At 44.6% G+C, this 25,337-nt stretch overlaps 1 protein-coding gene across 1 annotated transcript in view; it reads right to left on the minus strand.

The window, feature by feature from the left end:
* The window catches only part of RIMKLB (ribosomal modification protein rimK like family member B), a 72,511-nt gene that overhangs the window by 41,384 nt on the left and 5,790 nt on the right, over positions 1–25,337 (minus strand). The gene's annotated exons all lie outside the window — the stretch shown is intronic.

Below are 25,337 nucleotides of genomic sequence, written 5' to 3' on the forward strand. Positions count from 1 at the left end.
AGTGTAGCAATATTCTTGGGATGTCTGGTGTGAATCTCTCTCTTAAGGTCATGCCACAGCATTTCAATCGGGTTGAGGTCAGGACTCTGACTGGGCCACTCCAGAAGGCGTATTCTGTTCTGTTGAAGCCATTGTTTTGTTGAATTACTTGTATGCTTTGGGTCATTGTCCTGTTGCATCACCCATCCTCTGCGGAGCTTCAGTTGGCAGACAGATGGTCGTACGTTTTCCTGCAAAATGTCCTGATAAACTCTGGAATTCATTTTCCCATCAATGACAACAATCCATCCAGGCCCTGAGGCAGCAAAGCAGCCCCAAACCATGATGCTCCCTCCGCCATGTTTTACAGTGGGGATGAGGTTTTGATGTTGGTGTGCTGTGCCTTTTTTTCTCCACACATAGTGTTGTGTATTTTCCTCAAACAACTCAATTTTGGTTTCATCTGTCCACAGTATATTTTGCCAGTAGTGCTGTGGAACATCCAGGTGCTCTTTTGCAAACTTCAAACGTGCTGCAATATTTTTTTTGGACAGCAATGGCTTCCTCCGTGGTGTCCTCCCATGTACTCCATTCTTGTTTAATGTTTTCCTTATTGTAGATGTGTCAACAAAAATGTTAGCATGTGCCAGAGATTTCTGTAGGTCTTTAGCTGACACTCTAGGATTCTTCTTTACCTCATTAAGCATTATGCGCTGTGCTCTTGCAGTCATTTTTACAGGACGACCACGCCTAGGGAGAGTAGCAACAGTGCTAAACTTTCTCCATTTGTAGACAGGCTGTCTTACCGTGTACACATGAACATCAAGGCTTTTGGAGATACTTTTGTAACCCTTTCCAGCTTCATGCAAGTCAACAATTCTTGATCGTAGGTCTTCTGAGAGCTCTTTTCTGCGAGGCATGGTTCACATCAGACAGTGCTTCTTGAGACCAGTAAACCCAAAATGGGTGTGTGTTTTTAAAGGGCTGGACAGCTGTCAGCAACACATCCAATATCATCACACTGAATGGAGTCAAGGTTGGCTCCCTCCTGGCTCCAATTAGCTCTTGGAGAAGTCATTAGGCTAGGGGTTCACATACTTTTTCCACCCTGCACTGTGAATGTTTCCATCTTATGTTCAATTAAAACATGACAACAGGTAATGTTTGTGTAGTATTATTTTAAGCAGACTGTGTTTTTCTATTGTTGTGACTTACATGACGTTTAGAGTGCATTTTATGGCCAATTCATGCAAAAAACCACGTAATCCCAAAGGGTTCACATACTTTTTCTTGCAACTGTATATTTGTGCATGATTTTTTTTTCCTGCCTAAGTGTAAGACTTTACTTTTCTTACTACTGAATTGCTTTTTGCTGGATAGGGCTCAATGTTCAAGACTGTCAAGATTCTTCTGAAGCTTACATCTATCTTCTAAAGGATTGGCTATTTCCCCCAGCTTAGTGCCATCTGCAAATTTGATGAGTTTTCCTTCTATTCCCTTATGTAGATCATTTATGAAGATGTTAAAGTGTACTAGGTCAAATCAGAACCTTGAGGTATACTTCTATCCATGTAGATGTAGTTCCATTGAGTGTGGATGGTTAGCCATATGCAAATCCATCTGGTGGTGATGTTGTTTATCCCACATTTTTTGAAATATTTTGTTACCTATTTATATTGTTGTTTTAAAAATTATGTTTACTGCCTAATATCACTTTGGTGAGTTTTATAAATTTGAAGAAATTAGACTGTCATGGTTCCGATAAATGACAGTTCAAACAAATTTCAAGCATTGTTTATCTAATAAATCTTAATAATGAAAGGAAGCATCGGCACTCATGGAGGGATGCCAGAATCTGAATTCTCCTCCCCTTGACACATCATATCCTGCAGAATCTCCCTCCCTTAAATACACATCATGAATCACGTTCACCAATTAAGTTTTACATATGAAGTTTCACTTCCCTTTCTGTGCGCGGCTATTCTTATCTTCTCAAAATAGCTGTTTACATTTCCCTCCCTTCAAGATTCAAAGCGAAGCAGTTTAAACAAAATGGTGTCTCTTATATTGTCAGTGCAAAAACATGTCAATGTTTGCAGCATTAACATCAACATTTTTCTCCTGTTTTCTGTAAAAGTGATTCAAGTTCCTTTGAAAAAGAAAAGCAGAAGATAAACAATCTCTTTTTAAAAAATATATTTTGTGAGATAGTCAATTTACTGCAGCAGTCCTCTTCTTACAGGGCAATTCTGGGGATAATGGTGATGATAATAATAATAATAATAATAATAACAACAACAGTTGGGAGGGACCTTGGAGGTCTTCTAGTCCAACCCCCTGCTCAGGCAGAAAACCCTATTCCATTTCAGACAAATGGTTGCCCAGTGTCTTCTTAAAAACTTCCTGTGTTGGACTAAGGAAGGTATTAGATAACCTTCCTTGGTATCCTATTAACTGAACATGTCTTAGCAAATGAGGTGATGAGATTTGACAAATTTCTTCAAGCACTTTTGCCTTGAAGCATAGTTCATAGTTTCTTGTTCTCAACATATTCAACATACATTTCAAAGTTAAAGATAAAAGGCTGTAATTTATACAGTTTATGATACTTTCTGCTCTGCTAATCTAGGCATTTTCCCATATCAATGCTTAAAAAACACAAAAACTAAACCAATTCATTCATTGTCCTTTCAATCCTGATTGTTCAAAATGTTACAGAAAAAACGTTACTATAAAGGGCAGATTTTGCTACAAGATACTTCATTAGCTGCAAAACAAGCATTACTGCATTGCTGCTGAGTTGTGCTTATAGGTTTATTGCACAGAGTTGCACTAATTTTAAGGAAAGTTTAACTTAAAGCCATCCTATACATACTAAAGGACTGTTTTAATTTGGAATGCAAATAATTTGACAGTCAATGTGGCTTCTTATCCACCATATGTACAAATGCAAACACAGCACTGCATGTATGGCAATTGTGTATATAAAGGTCTTGTGAGAGGATAAAGGAAGATTTCACACCACAGTCTATATTTTCCCTAAAAAAGTTTTTAACTTTCTACTGGGAAAATTGAAACAGGTTCTCCTCTACAGCATTTTATTTTTAAAATTATGACTGAAATGCTTTTTAAGACATTTTAAAATTACGCTAGCTGAACTACTATGAACAATGGGTTTCCAAAAATGATCTAGGTTTATCTACAGAATATTTAAAAATTACAAACAATATATTATTGATTTACTTTATACAAACACTAAATTCTCTAAAATATCAACAAATTCATTAGGATAATTACAGTTTAGTAAAGTTCAATTACACTTTAATGTCATTATATATTTCAAAGAACCAGTATAATTTGAAATTGGGATAGTTGTTAAGATAAGTATTATCATAGTATTATCTTAAATAGTTGTCATAGTTATTTTTAACTGATTCTATATTATGCAGTATGTGAAGACTGTTACAACCTCCACTTTCTGTTTTCTACAATTTTATGTTTGTCTAAACTCTTTTTTTATTTTCCCAAGTAAAACTGGGGATCAGGAATATTGTTGTTTGAACACCAAAGCACCATTCTTATTTAGAAGAATTAGTACAGTTCACCCAGGAACATCCTGAGGTTGGCAACAGAAAGTGTATACACACACACACATACAGGTAAAATCATTATTTTCCTTTTCTACAATTCTGTTTTTATAATTTGTGATGCTATGATGTACATGAGGGACTAAGCTTACAAAGACTGTTATTTCTAATTTAATTTAATTTAATTTAATTTAATTATTTAATTTAATTTAATTAATTTAATTTAATTAAATTAATTTAATTTAATTATGGGACTTATATGCCGCCCTATCTCTCGAAGGACTCAGGGTGGCTAACAACAATAAAACAACAATAAAAACAATAAATACAAATATTAAAAAAGATTAAATTTACAAAGCCCCATTATTGACTAAAACCAATAAAATAAAGCAATATTAAAACCCCCGTCTTCAGGTCGGCCAGTTGGAAAAGGTATGTCTTTAGGTCGCGACGAAAGGACCGGAGACCTGGGCCATCCGAAGTTCTTGGGGGAGCTGATTCCAAAGGGCAGGCGCTCCAACAGAGAAGGCCCTCCCACAATTTACTTAGTGAAATATAGTTAAATTTAAAAAGGTGCATGTATACTTGCACAATGAGGATTTTCAAGACTCCATACTATCACCCTTGCTTTTGGACTTCTGTATGATGATACTGGATGCTCCGTACAGCTATGATGATTCTTGAAAAAATTATCCTGGTCATAGGGATTCATGCACTGACAAGCAATTTATTGGTTATTACAGTGCACAAATATGTCTTCTAAAAAAGCTGCTATATATTTTTAAAGATGAATGAGACAAATGACTCTTCCAATATTGATCTTCGCATTCTTGAAATTTGCTGATTTTTAATGGCAATATCGCAGCTGTGGAACATACACCTTGGCAAAATGTAATTCATCAATGGAAAGAGGGGCAGATAACTAAAACAGATTACCACCCAAGCCTACAAAGAGGGAGTCAGGAAAGCTAAGGCCCAGAATGAACTAAGACTTGCAACAAAATGCCAAAAATAACAAAAAAGTTTTCTTTCAAAATGTAATGTTGTTCCTTATATTAGAAAATCAAGGAAATAATTGGTCCACTAATGGGAGCAGATGGCAAGAAAGTGATAGACAGTAGGGAGATAGCATGGTGGTTTAATTCCTTCTTTGTGTCTATATTATTTTTTATTGCAAAAGAAGAAATAGCCCAATATATTAAAAGCAAGCATCCAGGGAGACAGAATAGAATTGCAAGTCAAAATAGGCAAGGAATTGGTAAAAGAATACCTATCCACCCCAGGTGAGTACAGTGTTTATATCCCAATGTTCTGAGGGAGCTGACAAATGTGATCTTCAAACCATGGAATGAAACCTTTCAAAGCTCTCGTAGCACAGGGGAACTACCAGAAGACTGGAAAAGTGTTTGTGTAGTTTCAATCTATAAAAAGGGAACAAAATGGATCCAGGAAATTACAAGCTAATCAGCTTGATATTAATACTTAGGAAAATCCTGGAAAAGATAATCAAGCAGCAGATTTGTTTAATTATTTAAGCATCTCCTGGTCTCTGAAAGATCGGCACGTGTATGATCAAGCTCCTTAAGGGAAACTTTATTTTAAGGCCACCTTAGAATCACAGTCTCTAAAATAAAAATAGGAAGAAAAATAAGACATTCAAAATGGTTAAAGATAGAGCTTCCTATAAGAAAATAACCAAGCAAAAGCACTGTCTCAAACTGTCTACGTGTGCATAAAGAGGAAGGGGAATAGAATCAAATGCTAAGTTCCTGTCTAGAGGTGGATCAGTACGCCATCAAAATACGAAGTTATACAAACATACGGTACCTCCCTATTGTTTTTTCCCCAAGTTTTTTTTATTGATTTTCCAATATTATATTTACATATTTGAAAAGCAACATGACGGCTGGGTACAATTCCATTACGTTTAAATATCATCAATACAAATCTCAGAGTATTACAACAACTAGTTCCCTCTCTTTCCCCCATATTATACACTGTCTCATGTTCAAACCAACATAAATCTTATTCTATCAATCAAGCAAAAAACAACTTTCTAACCTTCATCAATAGTCTTCAGTTTATACATATCTTAATTAATTTGGCATTCCATATTTTAGACCAGTGATGGCGAACCTTTCAGAGACTGAGTGCCCAAACTGCAACCCAAAACCCACTTATGTATTGCTGGGTGCCAGGTGGGCGTGGCCCACTCAGGCACAGCTACAGTGGGCATAGCAGACTGGATGGGCGTGGCCACTGGATGGGTGTGGCTGCGATAGTCATGGCAGACTGGGTGGGCGTGGCCACCTTGATGTTGCTCATGGGGAGGGACACCTGTAGGGCTGGGGGAGATCCAGGGGGTCTCGGGCAGGTGGGGCAGTGGGCAGGAGGCTCGTCCTGCAAGGTGAGGTAGGGGTGCCATTGCCACAAGGCAAGGCAGGGGCTGGGGCGGCTGTTGCCTGACACCATCAGCCCCCGCACACAGTGAGCGCATGGGGGCCAACAGTGTCCATCAGCAGCCACAGCCTGCCCGCCCCTCGACCGGTGCACTCTAGGGCTCTGCAGCCCACTGCCAATACTGGGCCAGCCCTCCAGCAGCAGGCAGAGTAGGGGAGGGGTGAAGCACATGATAGAGACTGCCGGACACACCTACTCCGTCCCATCTGTTTTTGTTTGCGGTTGGAGAGCAGGTTGCTGCTGGTCATCTCCTTGGCACCCTTGCAGATCTTGCCCTTGGCCCGCACTTGGAGCCTTTAGCCCTTAGCCCCGCCTTGGGCCTCCAGCACCAGCAGCTCGTGCAGGTCCATTAGGCTACCACCACTGCCTGGAGCACCTGGCCTGCCCAGCAGAAAGGAGATGAAATGGTTGGCTAGCAAGCTCAGTTAGAGGTGGTAGAGCACACCCACACCCAGCAAACCAAAGGCCACCCCAAGCGGGGAAAGCTGGATCCCCATCAGCATCATGGCCCCCCAGTCCCAGCTAGGCTTGTGTGCCTTCCTCCATCTCTGCTGGGCCTGGGGGGCCATGATGCTGATGGGGATCCAGCTTTCCCCGTTTGGGGTGGCCTTTTGCCTGCTGGCCCTGAGCATGCTCTACTACCTCTAAGTGGGGTTTACTAGCTGACCGCTTCACCTCCTTCATGCTGGGCAGGTGTGCAGCTCTAGGCGATGGCCTAATGGACCTGCACAAGTGGCTGGCGGCCTTGGTAGTACTGTGGTGTGCAAGGGAAGCAGAGAAAACAACCCTGATCCCACGTAAAGTGGATTATTTTCTCTGCTATACTTTTTAAACTTTCTTTAAATTTACCTGCTGGCAGCAAAAAGCCTTGGAGAGCAAAGAAACCAAACCCCCCCCGATCACATGTAAGGTGGATTATTTTCTCTGCCATGCTTTTTAAACTTTCTTTAAAGTTTACTTGCTGGCAGCAAAAAGCCTTGGAGAGCAGAGAACCCCTCCCCCCATTCCACCTAAGGAGGCTTTTCTCCTTTCTCCTTGGCTTTTTGCTCCCAGTCTGGCAGCGAACAGCCAAAGGGAGTGAAGAAAAAAAAACTGATCCTATGTAAGGGGCAGGATTTTCTCTGCCATACTTTTAAAACTCTCTTTAAAGTTTGCTTGCTGCAGAATGTGGATCCTTCCCATTCTGCTGCATGAAGTAAAATGCTTTGGAGAGCAGAGGGAACCCCCCCCCCCAATCCCTCGTAAGGACGCTTTTTTCCTCTCTCCTTGGCTTTTTGCTCCCAGTCTGGCAGCGAACAGCCAAAGGGGGAGAAGAAAAAAAACCTGATCCCACATAAAGGGCAGGATTTTCTCTGCCATACTTTTTAAAACTCTCTTTAAAGTTTGCTTGCTGCAGAATGTGACTCCTTCTCATTCTGCTGCACTAAATAAAACAATCTGGCAGTGAACATCGAGTGGAGAAAAAAAAACAGTCTCAGGTAAGGTGGAATATTTTCACTTGTCAGCAGGGAAAATACCTGGGTTTTTTGAGACGCCAGACTAGCGTGCATTCATGTGCATCCAACCGACTTGCTTGTTGCAAAGCCAGATTGCAGCAAGGAAGGAAGGGATTGGAGGCACGTGAATGAATGTTAGTCTGACCATTTCTGGGCCGGTTCTCTGAACTCAAAATAAATTAGGTACCGGTTCTATGGAATAAAGCCCACCATTCTTATGAATCCGGGTTTTGGGTGGAGATCGGCTGCCTGTGCCCACCAGGCCCACCCACCAGGCCTGCCACCCCATACTGATCATGACCGCAGCCAGCACTGCCTTTCCTGCAACCTCCCCCACAGATGGGACACAGTCAAGTTTGCTGGCACCATCCCGTCCTCACCCAGCGCACAGGAAGTATAAGATTCACTGGAGGATGGTGGGTCGTTTGGAGGTGCCACCGGAGCGGCAGGTGCAGCGGTGCGAACTGCAACTACATGGCCAACGTGACGGGGTCGGGCTCCTACAGGGTGCCCGCCAAGCACAGCTGCAGCTTATCATGGAGGGACGAGCTCCTCTTCCTCCGCGAGGCCCCACCCTGCCCGCCTATAAGCGAGGCATGTCTGCACTGCTCCACGGGGGGAGGGGGCATCTCCCCAACAGCAGCTCCAGGCTGGCTGGCCTTAGCCCAGTGATGGCAAACTTTTGGAGACTATGTGTGCTGGGGTGATGGCCCATGCCCACAGAGAGGGCTCGGCGTGCCGCCTCTGGCATGTGTGCCATAGGTTCACCACCACTGTTTTAGACACTCTATTACCTAATAAGTTTTTAACTTTAATTTCCCATTAATATTTTAAATTTAACATTTAATCTTTGTAATTTCCAAATTTTAACTGACCCCAATTTCTATCACAGTTTAAGGGGACTTTTGGTTTGCCGCACGGCTGCCATGGATGGCTGGGAGACTTTATCTCTCTCCCCCGTACAGTTTCGGATCACTGGGGGGGGGGCGCCTGAGGAAAACCAAAAGTCACCCTGAAGAGGTGACCAGCAAGCAGGAGCTTTCGCTGGATCGCGGGAGAGCAGCAACTCTCCCATTAGAGCCGGAAATTCCCTTCAAATCGGCAGACGAAAGGACTGGCCATAGAAATATGGCTCGTCCCTAGGCTGCTAACAGCTGAAGTCACATCTACCATCTGGCAATCTTAAAGCAGCGTGGAAGAGACTGGGTGAGATCTACCTCTCTTACATCCTAATTACTTACTTACCTGCATAAGCTGCTAAAGTACTTTCCCTCCTGTGGTAGCCCTCCCTCCAGAAACAGTGGTGGTTGATTACCCAGTGGAGTTTAAAACATTGGAAAACTACTGGGATTCTAATTGGAACTTTACTTCCTAAAATTAGTGGATTATAAAATTTGTAACTCTCTGCTTTTTATTTTTCTCTGATCTGAGTTTTTAAAAAAAAATAGAAGAAAAAAAACTGAAAAGATCCAAATAACTCTGGGGTGACATCTGGTGGCTAAAATTGAGATTGTAACCTGCTATTCTTTAAGAGAGACTTGTTGACAGATTTGAAAATAGATAAGATATAAATAACCTTGAGACACCAGCTGCTAAGAAACTCAGTTCAGCTCCTTACTTAGTGGATTCTCTGACTGTAAGCTTTCATTTTAATATACTATAATGGAAGAACAGGAATGGATTTCTCCGACAGAGGAAGAACAGGAACAAACTCTTTGCATGTTAAAAGCGATTATTCATGCTCTCCTTATAATTGGTGATGAATTAAGAAGTGGCAGGAAAAAACAAGAAACCAGCCTGGATATGCAAACTCAAATCATGACTTTAACTAAAGAATCATCTATACAGGATTCTACAGAGAAAGCAGAGCAATCATTATGACAGAAGACTTAGATATTCAATAAATACAGATAATGGAAAACACACAAAAGAAATTGATAATACAGAACAAAGAAAGGACTCTTCTTATAAACCAAAGTAATCCGAAGTTCAAAAAGAAAATAGGGCAAAAGAGAAGATAAATACTTTGGGACAACTACGCCAAGTTGGAAAAATGAGGAGACGACCTGCTAGATCAGCTAGCCCTCTTGAGAAAACAGCAACTGGATGGTTTTTTCAACATCAAACAATAGCCACAACAACACAAAGAGAGTTATTTGATGATTTAAAAGCAAAGACATGAAAGATGATCTGGCAAAGAAGAAAAGCTAGAATAAGACTGAAAAGGATTGGGGTTTTGACTTACATATGAGATTTAAAATAGAATATATTTAAATGGACAGAATATGTATTCTGAATATGATATTGTAATGACTTGAGATAAAGAAAATTTTGGTTATATAAAATCTAAACCATAAATACTGAAATAAGAATATTATATTGTTTTTACTAGTTTGTTAAGGTAGATGGTAGAATCTATATATAAAGTGTGTATTTTAAATATTAAATTGTGTGAGGAATTGTGATAAAGAAATTGTGGTTAATTAAAAATTTGGAAAAAATATTAAATGTTAAATTAAAATATTAATGGAAAATTATCAGGTTACTGATTGATTAAAAGTTTGAATGCTTAAAAATAATTAAGATTTGAATTTAAGATATCGTTATGAGCTGAGATAAAGGTTAAGTAAAACCAAGTAGAAATTTTGGCTGTTAAATTTGAAGTGCAAAGATATTTGAGAATTACTAAATAAAAACATTACTTTGTATTATTAATTGGTTGATGCAGATGATGAGAATCATGTACAGATACCACCCTATTGTTAACTGAGAGGAAAAAATCATCTTAATATAAACATATTACCATGGGATATTCCACAAGAAAATAAGCAAAAAGGCATTTGTTTCAACAGCTATAATTTTACTATCCCATTCATTTGCTTATAAATGGTAACTGAAAGCCACATTTCTAGTCCAAATATCTGGAAAGCAAGCATATCGCTAGCAGTATCTCTTAGCTTTGTGCCTGAATAGGTATGATAGAAATTTTTTAGAAAGCTCACTATTTTGAGAGGTTCTGATTTTTGGTAACAATCCAGAGTGGACTGGCTGACAAAGAATGAAAAACTTTTCTTTTGGTTAGAGTTTAGAGTCAGAAGCATATTGACAGAGAACATGTACAGATATATAAATAAGTTTGCTTGTGCTATTCTGCATCCCCCACACACCCCTGCCATTTTGGTCCTTTATCATGCCCATTTTTGCATGAAACGTTCCCAACAGGTTTTGGTCACTTCACATGACCCTGGGACACTGTGATTGTCATAAATATGAATCAGTTGCCAAGCATCTGAATGTAAATCACAAGACCCTGGAGATGCTGCAACATTCCAGCTGATCGGCACTTCTTCTGGCTCTGAAGCGCCAGGATCAGCGCCGAGCTCCAGCTGGAGCCTGGCATTATTTATTTTTATTTTAATCCCATTTATATCCCGCCCTTCTCCAAAGACTCAGGGCGGCTTACAAGCTTAGCAGTAGCCTTCATTCTATGTATATGCCTGCTTATTAGGGCTTTTGGCCCCCCCTAAGCGGCATTATTACAAAGTCAGCTTATTGCCCCCAACAATCTGCCCTCCTGCCAACACCGACTGTGAACGCCCCAGAAGGTAGGAGGAGAACCACTGAAGAACTGTGCCTCCCACTCCCAACCCCCTGAGGCGCCGCAGCAGGATACCATGGTTGATGGTATCGAAAGCCGCTGAGAGGTCTAAAAGAACGACAGAGGAACAGCCCGTCCCGCGCCCGCCAGAGATCATTCACCAGCGTGACCAATGCCGTCTCCGTGCTGTACCCGGGTCTGAAGCCCGATTGGTACGGGTCTAGATAATCAGCTTCCTCCAGGAACAGAGGGAGCTGATGCGCCACCATGCTCTCAACAACCTTCGCAAGAAAGCGAAGGTTGGAGACCGGACGAAAGTTATTTAATACAGCTGGATCCAGGGCAGGCTTCTTGAGGAGGGGTCTCACCACCGCCTCCTTCAAGACGGCGGGAAAACTACCCTCCCTCAGAGAAGCAGTTATCGCTGCCTGGAGCCAGCCTCGTGTCCCGTCCCGGGCTGCATAAACCAGCCAGGAGGGGCACGGGTCCAATAAACATGTGGTGGAGCTCAGCTTCCCCATGATCCTGTCCACGTCATCAGGAGTCACAGGATCGAACTCCTCCCAGATAACATTGACAAGACTGCCCGTATCCTCATCGTCAGACTCTGCCCAGTCGGAGTCCAGACCGGTCCGGATCTGAGCGATTTTGTCCGACAGATATCGACTAAACTCCTCAGCATGACCCTGCAAGGGCTCCTCCCTCACCTCCTGATTAAGGAGGGAGCGAGTTACTCTAAACAGGGTGGCCGGGCGATTATCTGCGGACGCGATGAGGGTGGCAAAGTGGTTAGACCTTGCCACCCTCATCGCCACGAGATAAGTTCTCGTGAACGACCTTAGTCGTAACCGGTCGGATTCGGATCGGCTGGACCTCCAACAGCTCTCTAGGCCCCGTCTCCGACGCTTCATCTTCCGGAGCTCCATGGAGAACCATGGAGCCCATTGGGATCTGCGCCGGGTCAAGGGCCGCATGGGTACAACTCGGTCGAGTGCCTCTGTGGCTGCCCTTTCCCAGGCTTCCACTAGGGCATCGGCCGAGCTGTGGGCAAAGGAGGCAGGTGGGGGCCCAAGCGCCGCCTGGAACCGCTCAGGGTCCATCAGGCGCCTAGGGCGGAACCATCTCATTGGCTCAACAACCCCACGACGGGGAGTGGCAAAACGGAAGACCAGCCGCAGGAGATGATGATCGGTCCATGACAGGGGTGTAATAATTGGAAAACCCCCACCAAGATCATCTAACCACCGTCCGGATAGAAAAACCAAATCGAGCGTGTGACCCCCCCCCATGAGTCGGGCTCTGAATAACCTGCATCAGGTCCATGGCCGTCATGGAAGCCATGAACTCCCGAGCTAACTCAGATGATCCCCCCAGGGATGGTAGGTTGAAATCACCCAAGACCATAAGTTTGGGGAACTCAACCACCAACCCTGAGAGGATATCGAGAAGCTCAGGCAGGGCTGCTGCTACGCGACTAGGCGAAACGTACACCAGCAGCAAACCCAACTGAGCTCTAGGACCACATCTCAGGAGGAGGGACTCACACCCGACTATCTGGACCATGGTGGCCTCCCGCAGACATAAGGTCTCCCTCGCAACTACTGCCACTCCACCACCCCTACCCTGGGCCCGAGGCTGGTGCAGCCCCCGGAAGCCTGATGGGCAAAGATCAACCAGGGGGACCCCGCCCTCTGGGCCCAACCAGGTCTCCGTAATGCAAGCCAGGTCCGCATGCTCCTCCTCAATCAACTCATGAATGAGAGGAGCCTTATTCATTACGGACCTGGCATTAAAATACATGAGCCTGAGCTCAGGTGGCTGCTCATCCTTGCTCCCGGTACCATGGGCCGAAATCAGAGTGTCGGAGCGCATCACCGCTTGAAGACAGCGGGGACGCACTCCCGGGTATTGATACGGCCCTCTGTTCATAAACCTGCGGCCATTCCCTACCGCCTGGGAATAGGCAATCCAGGGCCCCATAGAAATGCCACCTTGTGCCATTCTCCAAGGCGTGTATGCCTTGGGGAGCAGCAATATTGCCCCTGCTGCCCAGCACTCCCAAAGATCTTCTGTATTCTGCTTACCTTCATGCATTTTTCTCATGCTGTTGAGAAGCTCACATGGCCCATCCAAGACAGCTCCCTTTACACCAAACCCTTCTTTTCTGAGCCTATTCATGTATCACTTTGGAAGCCTCTGGAAACTCAGCATGACTGGAAGCCTTCAGAAGCCCGTCTGTGAGGGACTTCCAGAGATTTCCAAATTTGTGTGGGACTTCTGGAGTTCTGAAGTCAAGTGGGATTTCCTGAAGCTTCTGAAAACAGAACCTGTTTACACATGACTTCAGAAGATCCATGAATTCAGAAGCCTCTGGAAGCCCTGAATGAATAGGCTCTGTTCTTTGGAAGCCTCTGGAAGCCCTGTATGAGTTCAAAAGCCTCTGAAAGCTCAAGAAAAGAATCTATTTGCGTGGGCTTCTAGAGGTTTCTAAGGTCATGCAGGGCTTCCAGATGCTTCTGAAATCAAATGGAGCTTCCAGAAATTTCCAAATAATGGGCCCTGTTCATGCAGGGCTTATGCCTCCAAAATCACATTGGAAACGTGTGGCTCTGTGTCATGTGGCTCTGAGAGCTGCCTCAGATACATCGTGCAGGCTACTCAACAGCATGAGAAAAAAACATGGAGGTGATCAGAAGTCAAACCTCAGGAGTACTGGGCAATGAGGGCAATTGTGCCATTCACCAAAGCATGCACACCTTGGGAAATATAGTGAAGTGGCATTTTTGAGCAGTAGCAATGCTATGGCTGATATAGAGGGCTGCCTAGTGCTGCTATGCAGGGCAGCCTAGATCTGGAGGAGATAGACAGATGGAGAATTGGAGCACCCCTGTAGTTGTAAGTGCCAGAATTTTTATCATGTGACCATTATGAGGCAACAACAGCTGTAACATCATTCAGCACTATTGCAATTTCAAACAGTTGCTGAAAGGTATTTAAATAAATACAAATATTTTTTTCTAATGAAGACCAATTAATGTTGTTCTATTATTTTTGCTGCTTGAATATTTTCTGAAATTTATTATTTTCTTTTACTGTGGGCATTTATTATATTTTTATAATAATTTTAAACTATTTTATTCTTAAAATTAGTGTTTTATTTGTATTTCTTGTGAAATATGCCAACCAGCTGATTACAATGGATACAAATTGAATAAATGAAATTAATCATACCTTTTTTGATGGGTACTTGTACACTTATATATTACCTCTCTGCAAATTTATTGTGGGACATTTAACTCAGAAATCATTTCACTTTCTTCAGAATTTGAATATTTTGAAGATAACATAACTTTCATTTGGAAAAAAAATTGAAATTTGAAAATAATCATTTCATTTGATTGAACTATTCCCAGCCAATCTAACCAATACTGAGATTTCTGGGAATTAGTCCAAAAATCAGGTGGGACCAGAGTGGAGAAGACTGCAGTAGGAAGCTTTCCACTGCAGTTGGAATATACTAATGGCACAGTACAATACAAATAAGCCATGTAATATGGAACAAATATTTAGTACCAGGAGAGAGCTGGTGACACATTTCTATTATATAGCACTGTAAATTGATTCCCTCTTGGGAACTGCTATTATCCCCCTTGAGTTCTGCTATAATGTGGCTACCGTTAATTATTAATCTGCTTCATTTTCCAAAAAAACAGGAAGTAATGCCAGGATGACCAAATACAACCATTCCTGAAATTTCCAAATTCACACTAAAATTTCATATTCGGACATTGATGAGGTTGCCTAGTTTGGTAATGAAATATCTGCAAGAAAACAAGCAAGCTCAGAGAGCACTAAGGACCGCTCATTTAAACACTGAGCTACAAATATTCTCTTCCATACTCTTCTAACAGTCTGTCAGAATGCATTTATATTTCATTCATTTATATTTCATTCATCAAGAGATGGTGCTAGACTTCCGGAGGAAAAAGGAGAAACCTGCCCCACTTTACATCGGGGAGGACTGTGTGGAGAGAGTTTCCTCCTTTAAATTTCTGGGCGTCTACCTCTGCGAAGATCTGACCTGGAAAGTTAATACAACCCAGGTGGCCAGAAAGGCCCAACAGAACTTCATTTTCTCAGGGTCTTGCGGAAGAACAGGGTAGAACAACGGCTTATGACCCTCTTTTACCGGTCTACTATAGAGAGCGTCCTCTCATATGGTATTGTGGTTTGGTATGCTGGTCTGACAGCCGCGGAAAGTATAACAGAGGGTGGTGAGCACAGCACAAGACATTGTGGGCTGTCCCGACATCACTGGATGACATCACCAGGGCTCGCTGCCTTGGAAGAGTGAGGAAAATTCTCAGGGATGACTCACACCCTGGATGGTATCTTTTTACTCTCCTACCATCGGGTAGGAGATATAGGAGTATAGCCAGCCGTACTAACAGGCTGAAGAACAGCTTTTATCCATGGGCTGTTAGACTTTTGAATGGGAAATAATTTTATAATTTTATAAACTTTATGCATAATTGACTTGCGAGGCTGGTGTGTTGTGCTATTAGCTCACAGGGTGTAATAAGATGGAGGGTTTGTGTCACTGTAAGTTGGGGGTGGGGGCACGAAGGGAGGCTCAGCCAATCTCAATGTATATATGGTTGTACTTTGACAATAAAAGGTTCATTCATTCATTCATTACTAACTATCTCCTCTGAGCTAAAGCCAAATCTCACCTATGGCAGAATATGGATTCTGCCATATTCCCAAGGGGGAGAGGGAATAGGCACACGGGCTTTATTGCTTTCAGTTCCTCCGCTAATGTAATCTTTTGTTTATTCACCTTGTCTGCTATCCATTACAATGTAACAAATTGCTTTCTATACTAGGCATCTCTCTGAACTTTTTCTCCCTTATCAGGCAACTAGGAAAAGGGGTGGGGGAAGAGACACAAACTTCCAGGATCTGGTTTATTTCTCCAAAGGTGTGAAGAGCTGTGGAATGATCGTGCTGCAAACGGAACCAGATTGATGTTATCTTTCCTTTGCCATGATGGACTTACCACCTGGAGATTGGCCAGTCTGGAACTGCCTGGATGAACTGTGGGGTGGGATATGCTTGGGCACACATTAAAAATATCGATCTGTGAGGGAATCCATCAGATCCTGTCCATTATACCTGCTATCTCCTATTTCTTAGTAAAAGTTCCTGCTTGGAAAAAACTGTCTCCAAGAGTTCTACTTTCTTAAGACGTGGGTGAAGTAGGTCCTGACATTACACAGGATCTGCATTAATAGTCAACCTGAAAGGAAGAACCTTACCGGGGGACTTTGCAAAAAATACAATGTCGAACTATGAGGCAGGGAAGGAAGAAAGCCCTATGGAGAGGAAACTTTCCCCCGACCAAGATCCCACCATCTATCGGGATCTGAAGCGTCATACACCTCAGGGGAAGAGGTGATGGAGGCACGTGAAGAAAAAGCGAGTGGGAAAAGTTATCAAGTAAAGTGACCCTGAAACGGGGCAACCACCAAGAGATGGAGAAGCAAGAGATGGAGAAATTCCTGCATGTTAGCAAAGAGGAAGGGAGTTATGCACCACACTCAGACTGGATCCTAGAGAAAGCTATTGACCTGATGAAAAAAACCCTCAGCTCTCTAAGGGAGGAGAAACCTGAGCCCTACAGCCACACCAGTGCCTGGAACTGCAACTGGAGAGACACTGGGGGTGGGGGGATTCGTAACCTGTAGTCCCAGGGATGTTCGCTGAACCCATAGTTACATCAGCAGCCCCACTCCCCGCCGACCTGCAGATGATGATCAGGACGGGAGGCAATACTGCCAGCGGCGAAGGCACTGATCTATTCAAAGACTCCCGTCACTGGAAACGAAATTCAGGGGGGAGCCGCCACACTTGGGTTTTTTCCTAACTCAAGTCCTCGGTTACATGGAAGAATACGGACGGGACAAAACCCGTGACAAAACCCGCATCCGTATCATACAATCCGCCCTGGATGGACCAGCCGCAGACTGGGTGGTGAACCTGCATGATTCCAACGCCCCAGAGCTCAACGGTTTCAACTGTTTCATGTTCTCTTTGAGAAGGCGATTCGAGGACCCCCTGGCTGTTTGCAGGACCTGTGAGAGAATCAAAAAAATTCCGGGCCATTGCCAGAAGCTGAACTGGCTGGAAGACATCCTCCTTAGCCATTTCAAAGACTGTCTAAACTACAACCTGTATGATGCTTGCTTGCCTCGAGGGGACCCACACCACCTTGATGACTGGTACGTCCTGGCAGAGGAGGCGGAGATAAGACTTACTGAAGAGGCACCACCGAGGAAAACCATGGGACCGTCTGCCTCCTGAGCAGATGCGCAAGCCAGCAAAACCATTGGCTATGACTAAGAAGTCAACAGGCTGTTTCAAATGCATGAGAGAGGACCACCACGCCATAGAATGCAGCTAAAAAGCCCCTCCGCGCAAATCAGACCCATCACTGGCCAGGACACGGGTTGGCAACCTGCTGCTCTGGAGCCGCATGCGGCTCTTTCAGCCTGGTCCTGAGGCTCCCAACCTCCTCCATTTGCAGAGAGACAGAGAAAGCGAGAGGCACTTGTGTTTCCCTTCTCTCTCTCTCTCCATGTGGACTTGCCCCCTCCTGGGACTCCTGATTAGCCCTGTGCCCGGGTGCTCCACCCCCTGGGAGAAGCGCGGCTATGAAGTCCCTTTCCCAGGCTGGCCCCATCCGAGGCACATGTGGCTGGCCTGCGATCCCCAGCCAGTGAGCTGATTTAAAGCCAGCCCACTCAGCTTGTCAGAGAAGAATGTGACGTGAGCAAAGATCGGGGGGAGGGGGAGGGGGAGAGAGGGGGAGAAGGGAAGCGCAAGTGCCTCTCTCTCTCTCTCTCTTTCAGCGCGATCGCAAGCTCGCTGTCTGCCCAGGGTCTTAGGCCCCCTTCCGGGACACCATCCCCAGAAGTTCCCTTCCTGGCCGGAGGCTACCCCAAAAGACATCGGGGTCGGCGGGCAGGGTGCCAGCAAGAGACAAGTCAGGTAGGCATCGCACCTCGGTTCTCGCCAGCAGCTAGTTTGGAAAGAGAAATTGGGGAGGGGGAGATGCTGTTTTCCTCCTGGGAAGGCAGAAGGGGAGGAAACAGGCAAAAGAGGGGAGTTTTCCCAACCAGCTAGCCAGCCCCCCCTTCCTGATTTTATGCCACATTAAAAAAAACCAAGCTGGCACCGCGCAGGGTTTGCGCATTGACACTTTCATAGCCCCCTCGCAATTGCACTGAAGCTTCGCAATGGCACTCAGAGTAATGGGGAAGGGGGGGACGTTCCTGCCCTCAGGGAGGGAGGTAGGGAGGAAGGGGAGAGCTTAATAGGTACACGGGGGGCGCTCAGCCACCCTTCAAAAGACTGTTTCTCCAAGATCTCAGGACATGCCTCCCACTACAGGGGGAACAGGTCGACAGACAATGCCATAGCTATTGCTTTACACTCTGTAGCAAGTCATCTTGAGAAACCTGGAAGCTATGTCAGGATGCTTTTTGTTGATTATAGTTCGGCTTTCAACACCATTTTGCCAAGCACTCTCATTGAAAAGCTGACTGACTTGAAATTTCCCCCCTCCATCTGCGATTGGATTCAAGATTTTCTCAGGGACCGTTTATAAGCAGTGAGGGTCGGGTCTGCTTTATCCACCCTCCTGAAGCTTTGCACCGGCTCGCCACAGGGCTGCATGCTTAGCTCCTACCTGTACTCATTGTACGCATATGACTGTCTTTCATCTGACCCATCTACTATGACAATTAAGTTCGTAGATACTACCATAGTGGGTCTTATTACAGGTGGGGATAAGACAACATACAGGGGGGAGGTACAAAAACTATCCATATGGTGTTGCAACAACAACTTGCACCTGAACATTGGCAAGACGAAAGAGATGGTGCTAGACTTCCAGAGGAAAAAGGAGGAACCTGCCCCACTTTACATCGGGGAGGACTGTGTGGAGTTTCCTCCTTCAAATTTCTGGGAGTCTACCTCTGTGAAGATCTTACCTGGAAAGTTAATACAACCCAGGTGGCCAGAAAGGCCCAACAGAGACTTCATTTTCTCAGGGTCTTGCGGAAGAACAGGGTAGAACAACGGCTTATGACCCTCTTTTACCAGTCTACTGTAGAGCGTCCTCTCGTATGGTATTGTGGTTTGGTATGCTGGTCTGACAGCCGCTGAAAATATAACAGAGGGTGGTGAGCACAGCACAAGACATTGTGGGCTGTCCCCTGACATCACTGGATGACATCGCCAGGGCTCGCTGCCTTGGAAGAGTGAGGAAAATTCTCAGGGATGACTCACACCCTGGACAGTATCTCTTTACTCTCCTACCATCGTATAGGCAGCCGTACTAACAGGCTGAAGAACAGCTTTTATCCATGGGTTGTTAGGCTTTTGAACGGGAAATAGTTTTACAAACTTTATTCATGATTGACTTGCGAGGCCAGTGTGTTGTGCAATTAGCTCACATGGTGTAATAAAATGGAGGATTTGTGTCACTGTGAGGTGGGGGTGGGGGCACAAAGGGAGGCTCAGCCAATCTCAATATATACATGATTGTACTTTGACAATAAAGGTTCATTCACTTCCAGCTGCTGCACCCTGGTGCTGGAGCTGCTACCCTCTTTGTGGCGGCAGTGGCAGCATCGCCTTCCATGACGGTCCCATCACAAGCTAGGTGCTCTCCCGCATGCTCATGGGAAGGACGGGAAAAGGGGGTGGGCTGTGCTGGTGTCAGGGTGGGGGAGGGGGTTGGGGGAGGAATAAGGGATGCATGGGGGTGTAGGAGGAAGTCGGAATCCAAGATGCTCAAATCTGGGTGGCCTCACAGCAAACGCGCGCCAAAGAAGTGATGGGAGAAGGAAGAGAAACAGTTGGTGGTGAGGGGAAGTACCCCGTTTCTTCTTCTGGCGCAAACTCTGTGCTCAAGCTGGAATGGGAGGGGACGAGGAGGAGGAGGAGGAGGAAGAGTGATGATTGACAAACTGCCAGCCAATCTCTTTGGGAGAAGGGGTGCAGGATGGAGAAGAGGGCAGCTTGCCTTGGAGAGGGAGGGGGGAACCCTCCTCATCTGCCTTCTGTTCCCCCCCCCCTCTCTCTCTCCTTTTTTGCTTTTTAGGGATTGCGCCGTGGGGGTCGTGGGGAATGGGAGCAGCGGGGGAAGACTGGGGGAAACCAGGATGGTTAGAGTTAGGTATGCGGATAATTATGCTGTATTTAAAGAAGGTAGATAAGCTGCTAAAATTGTTTTTACCTGTTGGGATGAAGGAGAAAGCTTTTTCCCCCTCTTTCTCCTGTCCTTTTCTTTTTTTTCCCCCCTGCAATTTTTATTTTCTATTTTTCTGTTTGTAGTTTTTATAGTTTGCACCAGCTTTTTTCATAAATACGAGGAGGACAAATAGATATTTGAGTATTTTATTTGAAAGTAACCTTTGACGCAGCGGTTTTTTTTTTTTTTGGAGTTCAAAATGCTTTTGTTGCATGCAGAAATAAAAATTTGTTTCCTTTGTAGCAGTTCATTGATTTCATAAATGCAGCACACTATAGTTTTTTTATATATAGCATAAAGGTAAAAAACAATATATGCAGTGTTATCTTCATTTTAGATGTCAAGGGTTTTGCGGCTCCCAGTGTTTTCTTTTCAGTGGGAAACGGGTCCAAGTGGCTCTTTTGAGTGTTTTAGGTTGCCTACCCCTGGGCCAGGAGATAAGGGAAGTCCCCAGCCAAACCAAAAGAACCCGCCATGAGGGTGATAGAGGCTGTAGAGTCCCCAAGCCCTGCCAAGGAAAAGGAAGGAACTCCGGCCTACACTGCAGGGGCGGTCGACACGTTGGAGGACAGCGTGGAGGGCGAACCCCTGTTAAGTGGATCCATTCCACCCATCCTCAAGACAGTGACTATATTAGCTCCTTCCATGCCCAAAGCTGTCAAAGTGAAAGCCTTAATAGACTCTAGCTGCACTCGCTGCCTCATTAGCCCGATGCTAGTGGGGAATTTGGGCATCCGGTGAGGAGATTAAAGCAACCAATCTCTTTTGGCCAGTTAGATGGGTCCATAGCAGGGAAGGGGGTGCCAGCTACCCTAGCCACCTTACCAGCCCACCTGTCCCTGGGGAACCATGAGGAAGATATAACGTAGTGACCCCAGGCATGGAATGCCCAATGATCTTAGGGCTGGAATGGTTAAAGAAATAGAACCCCTGGGTAAATTGGAGGACAGCAGAACTCACCTGGAGGGGGATCGTGCAAACTTAAAACCCCAAAGGCCCCCACCAACCCTAGGAGCCGAGAAAGTATCAATGGGAGAAGAGAAGGGTTTACCAGAAATACCGTAAGAATACCAGGACCTTGCTGAAGTTTTCAGCAAGGAACGGGCGGATGAGCTCCCTACTCACTGACCCATGGACTGTGTTATAGAAATCAAACTCAGGGCAAAACTCCCAAAGCCCAGGCTGTACTCCATGAGCCCTAAAGAGATGGAGGAGATGGAAAGATTCATAAATAAAAACCTAGAAAGGGGAGTTATTGAACCTGCTAAACCCAAAGTGGCCGCCCTGGTCCTCTTTAGGGAGAAGGATGGCACTTTGCGTTTATGCATGGATTACCGCTCCCTGAATGCAATTAGTGAAAGTAACCTGTATCCCTTACCCCTCATAAAGGACATGTTATCTCACCTATCGAAAAGAAGTATTTTTACCAAAGTAGACCTAAGAGAAGCGTACTACCGCGTTAGGATCAAGGAAGGGGACGAATGGAAGACCACATTTAATTGTCCAATGGGATGCTACCAGTTCAAAGTTTTGCCATTTGGACTATAAGGGCCCCCCACAGTATTTATGCAATTAATCAATGAAGTGCTAAGAGAGCACCTATTGAAGGGGGTCCTGGTTTACTTAGATGACATCCTTATCTTCACCGAGTCCAAAGAGGAGCACATTAACCTAGTCAGAGCTGTTTTTAAAAAATTGTGGGCTGCCCACCTATATGCAAAAATTATCAAAATGTGAATTCCACCGGGAAAGAACAGACTACCTGGGGTATCGCATATCCACACAGGGCACTGAAATGGACCCTGAGAAAGTCAGGGCAATATTAGAATGGGCACCACCCTGAACAAGGAAGCAATTACAAAGTTTCCTGGGTTTCGCAAACTTCTACTGCCAATTCATCCCTTTGTTCACCCAAATAGTCCTGCCCCTCACAAACAGTGAAACCCAGCCAGCCACTGAAATGGAAAATGGAATGCCAAGCGTCATTTGAGAGGCTAAAGAGACTTTTTTCTGCTGAACCCATACTGAGGCACCTGGACCTGGATAAACCTTTCGTAATACAGACAGACGCAAGTAATGTGGAAGTCGGAGCTGTATTATTACAGGAAAATGACGATGGGGCACTGCAACCATGTGCATATACGTCCAGGAAACTTACTGAGACAGAACAACGCTGGGCTGTGTGGGAAAAGGAGGCTTACGCTGTGAGATGGTCATTACTTACGTGGCGTCATTTCCTTGAAGGAAATAAAATCCCCTTCCAGGTCTGGATGGGCCACAAAAACTTGGAAGCGCTAAAAACAAAAAACTCACTCCTAAGCAAGCCTACTGGTCTCAGCACTTTCACCAATTCCGTTTCAAGCTTACTTGCTGGGGGCAAAGAATTTCCTGGCAGATTGCACTGTCTCGCATGCCTCAATACAACAGCACACGAGCCACCGACTCTGCCTGAACCACAGCTTGGCAGTGCCAGTAACCACCAGGGCCCAAGCTAAAATAAAGCCGCAGCTGGGTAGCCAAACTGGAATCAAATTCCGAAAGAGTTTGGAAGCAGATGAATGGTTCCAGACAAATAGACATGTGTGCACGATCAAAGATGGGCTGCCCTGGGTGAGGGAGAAGTTATACATACCAACCACCCAGAGGGTGAATTTCATGCAGTTGTGTCATGATACAAAATCAGCAGGGCATTTTGGATTTGTAAAAACTTTACATTTAATTAAAAGGCACTTTTGGTGGCCATCCATGAAAAAGGACATAGAAAGCTACGTGACCAGCTGCCAAACGTGCGCAATGGCTAAGTGGTTGCAAGGGAAGTCGCCCGGACTGTTACAACCAGTGGTGAACTCCTCAACCCCCTGGAAAGAAATATCCATGGATTTTATAGTGGAATTACCAGAAAGCAATGGAAACAGTGTCATCTGGGAAATTACAGATTTATTTTCCAAACAAGTGCACTTTATCCCTTGCCAAAAGATTCCCACCGCAAAGTGAAACTATTCGTGCAGCACATTTACAGACTGTATGGGGTAGCCCAACGCATCATATCTGATAGGGGAGTGCAATTTATGTCAAAATTTTGGAAGGAATTTTTATCCCTCTTAGGATCTACTCGGGGACTGTCATCTAGTCATTATACTCAAAGGAATAGCCAATCGGAACGCTCTAACTCAGTACTTGAGCAATACTTAAGATGCTTTATTAATTTCCAGCAAACAAATTGGACGGACCTACTCCCCTTCGCAGCTGCTGCTTACAATAACAGTCCACTCCAGCACAGGCTACACTCCTTTTCAAATAGCCACCAATCAAAGTTTCAACCCTATGCCAGAACTAATCCCAAATGAACCGGAAATCCCATCACTGAAAGAATGGATTGCACAATTGCAAAGCACCTGGCCAATCGTTAGGAAAGTTTTAGATGAAGCTAGGCAAGCCTACAAAGCACAAGCAGACCAAAAGACAGTCAAACCCACACCATTCAGTGTGGAAGTAATGGTATATTTATCTATAAAATACCTAAAATCCCTACAGCCCTGTAAAAAACCTGGGCCAAAATATATAGGACCTTTTCCAATTAAAAGAATCATAAACCCAGTAACAGTAGAATTAGGTAAAGGTAAAGGTAAAGGTTCCCCCGCACATGCGTGCTAGTCGTTTCCGACTCTAGGGGCCGGTGCTCATCTCCGTTTCAAAGCCGAAGAGCCAGCGCTTGTCCGAGGACATCTCCGTGGTCATGTGGCCGGCATGACTAGACACCAAAGGCGCACGGAACGCTGTTACCTTCCCACCGGAGCGGTCCCTATTTTTCTACTTGCATTTTTACGTGCTTTCGAACTGCTAGGTTGGCAGAAGCTGGGACAAGTAACAGGCGCTCACTGTTACGCGGCACTCGGGATTCGACCCACCAAACTGCCGACCTTCTGATCGACAAGCTCAGCGTCCTAACCCACTGAGCCACCGCGTCCCTTTTAACAGTAGAATTAGAACTACCCAAAAATCTTAGGCAAATACACCCAATCTTTCACTGCAGTTTGCTGAAAAGAGAACAACAGTCACCCTTACGGCCCAACCCCCCCACCTCCAATCATGGTTGAAGAACAACACTTCAAGGTAAAAGAAATCCTAGATTCTAGAAGGTATCACGGAGCAACTCAATACCTAGTAGCATGATAATACCTTCTCTCCTCAGAAAATGATTGGGTCCATAAACGTCACGTCAGAGCACCGAAACTGCTAAAGAAGTTTCATAAAGAATATCCCAACAAACCAGGCTAACATATATATATTTGTTTCTTCTACAGGTGAATCTCTCCTATTTTTAAGGGGAGCAGGATGTCAGAATCCATTTATATTTCATTTCTATCTCCTCTGAGCTAAAACCAAATCTCACCTTCCCCTGGATTCTACCATATTCCCAAGGGGGAGAGGGAATAGGCATGCGGGCTTTATTGCTTTCACTTCCTCCACTAATGTAACCTTTTGTTTATTCACCTTGTCTGCTATCCATTACAATGTAACAAATTGCTTTCTATACTAGGCATCTCTCTGAACTTTTTCTCCCTTACCGGGCAACTAGGAAAAGGGGTGGGGGAAGAGACATAAACCTCCAGGATCTGGTTTATTTCTCCAAAGGAGATGTGAAGAGCTGTGGAATGAGTGTGCTGCAACAGGAACCAGATTGATGTTATCTTTCCTTTCCCATAATGGACTTATCACCTGGAGATTGGCCAGTCTGGAACTGCCCAGATGAACTGTGGACTTACCACCTGGAGATTGGCCGGTCTGGAACTGCCCAGATGAACTGTGGGGTGGGATTTGCTTAGGGACGCTTTAAAAATATTGATCTGTGAAGGAATCTCTCAGATCCTGTCTATTATGCCTGCTGTCTCCTATTT

Source organism: Vipera berus (genome assembly GCF_964194415.1).
Source record: "Vipera berus genome assembly, chromosome: 2".
Taxonomy (NCBI): Eukaryota; Metazoa; Chordata; class Lepidosauria; order Squamata; family Viperidae; genus Vipera; species Vipera berus.